Below are 4,293 nucleotides of genomic sequence, written 5' to 3'. Positions count from 1 at the left end.
TAAAAGTTGAGAGAAATAAAAAATTTAGAGTCTAAATTGATAGATCATTGATATTCTCTCCTAAAAAATGGTAAAATCAATCAATATTTTGTTCTTCTTCTTCTTTTTTTTTTTTTTTTGGAAATCGGAATATTTTGTGCTTACTTTTTACATATCATAATTTTCCTAAAGTGTATATTGATGCGATTATTTTCATAGATTCACACATTAATTCTTATGACAACTATTTACTATAAGATAGTGACCAGTTTCATAAATTTACACATCCTCTCCTTTTCAAAGTTGGGATGATTCTTATACTTGTTTAAGAAAAGGATATTTTTCTCTTACATAAGGATGGAGTTTCATTCTTTCAAATTTTAAATGATTCTTGTTGTTGTTTGGGGGAAAAAATAATTTTAAGATAAGAAATGATTGTTTAACGAAGATTATTTATCGTGGAGGAATGATCTTTCATAGTAAACTAATCTTATCAAAAGGAAAAGAAAACGTGTTTTTCCAATTATATTGAGTGAATAATGTTGGAATAAATGATATGTGACTCTTCGTTTAGGGTTCCATTCTTTTCTGAGTGGATGCATCTTTTTAAATTATTAACCAACTTGAAGAAGAAACGTTACCTGAAGGACCACAAATTAGTCTTTAAATATGTCTCTCCAAATTGAAACCCATCAGTATTTTTTTCCTATAAAACTTTTCTTCCATTTAAAAAATTAAAAGTAAAGACTGCAAAGTTCGTTGGATATTCTAGGCGATATGCTGAAAGATAATATGTTCTATCCTTGAAGACAATTACTCATAAAACTCAGGCACTAGGGTCAGATACACTCCCATCCCCATTCTCCATTTTAGGGAGTGGAGGAATCCTCGTTCAAGGATCGAGTCTGTAGAAATTCTTTTTTTCGTTTTTTATTCTTAGAATTTGGTATACATATTGAAATTGTAAATAGTTTAAGTAACAAGTAGTGTTATTATTGTTTTATTTATTTAAATTAATAATTAAAAACATTTTAGGATTTTTTATTGTATATTTAATAAAAAAAATTAAAATTAATTAGATTATGAAATTAAATTTAAAAAAATTAACTAGCTTATGAAATAAAGCTACCATTTTTATATATGTATATATAGAACAATAAAAACTAGGGTGGGGTCGAGGTGAGGATATCGTCTCCATCCTCGACCGGGGATCTGCTTTGTGTCCTCAATTTGACTCCATCCCCGATCAAATCGAGGATTCTCTAACCTGATCATGGTGGGTATCCGCAAGAATTTTTGTAACCCCTACACTAGGTGATTAAAATTTCAATTAGATTAGATATGGTAATTTTTTTAAAATATGGGACGGCAAAAGAATTGACTGTTGAATCGAGACCTTATTCACACAATGAAGAAAGGCCGAATGGAAGGGGGCTAACTAAACTCATGACGACCTCGATGAAACTATGAAATCCGCGAAGCTCGCTTCGCGCGCAGGAAGGCAACGAAGTTCAGTTTATGAGACCGACTCGTTAGCATGTCTAGTAATTCGAAAGGGATCGATAGGAGCTTCTAGAGTTCACTCTTCTATAGTTCACTCTGCTTCCCTAAACAAAGGAAATAGGTTGGGCCAGCAGTGAACAAAGTGTTAAAGTAGAGAAAGCTGCGTTGTGCTAGGAGTGTACATGGGTTGGGTTGGGAGGATTTTTTAGACCAACTCGTTTGGCTACCTGAAGACTCAAAATAGTGTCTCCAATCGAGGTTGGGTTCGATTGGATTGTTGGTTATTTATTTTTTTTTTTTTTACACTTTCTTTATTAACTTAAAATAGCTAGATTCGTGTACAACACATACTAATAATTTCATAAAACTCAAATGTTAAATATTAAAATTCAAGATGTTGAGTATAAACTTCATACAAACATCACAAAACCTTACTAAAAGATTTCCGTTAAAGATGCATACGTGAAATCATCTAATAGGCTTTATGTTTTTTATTTTAAAAAAAAAAAAAAGTAAACTTAAAATATACCTAACAAATTAAGCTTAAACTTAGAAAAAAAAAATAGAATTAGTTTATGTTTAAAAGAAAAAATTTAATATTTTTTTATTTAAAAAAAAAAAAAAAAAAAAAAAAAAAAAAAAAAAACTACAGGAAGATTTCAGTAAGCATCTCCACTAAAAATCTTCTGATTGGCTTTAAGGATTTTTTTTTTTTTTTAAATATTATTCTTTTAAATTAAATGAAAAAGTGTAACTAACTCAAGAAGAAAAAGTTGAAATTAGTTTAAAAAAAAAAAAAAGGAATGGTTTAAAAGTTCAATTTCCGTAAAGAATAGGTAAGTTTTTTTTCTCTTTTTTTAAAGCTTTTCTTATTGTTTTTTTATTATTATTTTAAATTCAGTTAGTTTTTTTCCTTTTATAATAATAAAAAGGCCTATTGAAAGATTTTGCTTACTGGAAATCTTCCATTAGGCATTAAGTTTATTTATTTATTCAAAATTTAAACTGAAAATAAATTAACTAGCTTATTAAACTTAGGAGCAAAAAAATTGAAATTAATTTAAGTTTAAAAGAAAAGAAAAAAAAAATCTTCCAGTAGGGTTTTTTTATTATCATTATTATTTTCCTTTTTAAGACTTATACTAATTTTATTTTTTAAATGGGAATTAAATTTTACCGGAAGATTGTTTCAATCTCACATAAATTTGTTTTCTCATACTTTATAGTTATCAAAAATTGAATTAGGTGATTGGTGAAGTATATTGAGACAAAATAGTATTTTTATTACGTGAGATCCTCGTTCAAAAGTTAGAAAGAGGTTATAAAAAGAATTTTTTTTGTTTTTTTTTTTTAAAAAAAAGAAGATAGTTTTGTCCAAAATTTTTAAGATTAGAAATAACAATTTCTCAATTGAAAATTGAAACAAAACTAATAGTAGATCTCCAAGAAAGAAGCCTGCAAATTTTTCTATGAAATAGAAACTTCATTACACTTATTTTAGCAAAGGCGAATATGTTTTTTCTTTAGTTCTACGATATGTGAATGGAATTCGAACATCTGACTTCTCAATTAAAAATATGTCTAAGTTGACAAATATATTATTTTAAAGCATGAGTAATTAGTTGATTTGATTCTTAAATTAATTACATTTATTACATAAATATCATCGTTAATAACAAAATCCAACTTGATTATAAGACACGGTGCTCGATTAAGAGGTTAGAGAGTCCACCACTCGAACGGATTGAATTAAAAATAAAAATAAAAATAAAACTTGTTATAACACAAGCAAACAATCAAGGAATCTGTCCGTTATACTCTATGAAAGAAAATAGAGTACAAAGGTGGGGGATGGTTTTTTCCAAAAAAGAAAAAAGAAAAAAGAAAAAAAAAGGTGGGGGGCTGGGGGAGGGAAATGCATGAGGTAGACAGATTTTTTATTAAAATAAATAAATAATTAAGAATTAAAGCATTTACAACCACACCAACCAATATGCCACATATTCTTTTAAATATAGATTATTAAATTAAAATAAAAAAATCTAAAATACTGTTTAGGATCCCACATTTAAAATAACCAAATAATCTTCAGTACTTTTCTCATTGTTGTTGTTATTATTATCATCATTGTTTTAATTTTAAATTAGAATTAGTTTATTTTTTTTATAGAAAAAACCGGATTGAAAGATTTCTTGTAAATATACTTATCGGAAAGAAACATTATTGTCATTTAACTTAATGACTAATAGAAGATTTCCGATAAGTATATTTACAAGAAATCTTTCAATCCATTTTTTCTATAAAAAAAAATAAACTAATTCTAATTTAAAATTAAAACAATGATGATAATAATAACAACAACAATGAGAAAAAAGCTTGAAAAGGAAGGAAAGAAACTTCTAGAAGAAAAAAAAAAGTCTACTTAGGAACGTTTGGGGCAAGGAATTGAGTCCTAGATTATTATAGTTGGGTTATTATAGTTTGTGTTTGAATATAGATTATTTTATAGTTGGGTTATTATAGTTTGTGTTTGAGTATAGATTATTTTAGTTTGGGTTATAATAGCATGTGTTTGAGAGGTAAATTATTTTAGTTTAAAAAAGAAATAGTAAACATTGTACCAATCAATGTAAAACATTAAAAATTATAGCAAATAGTAAATAGTGTAGCAACTGAAGAATACAAAACAGTAAATCTAACTTTTGAATGAATTCCAATTTTTTTTACTAATTCCAATTTTTTCTCCTATAATAATAATAAATTATTATTATTATAACAATTTATATATTATTATTATTATAACAATAATAA

Source organism: Benincasa hispida, chromosome 1 (assembly GCF_009727055.1).
Source record: "Benincasa hispida cultivar B227 chromosome 1, ASM972705v1, whole genome shotgun sequence".
Taxonomy (NCBI): domain Eukaryota; kingdom Viridiplantae; phylum Streptophyta; class Magnoliopsida; order Cucurbitales; family Cucurbitaceae; genus Benincasa; species Benincasa hispida.
Note: the sequence above shows the minus strand (reverse complement) of the source record.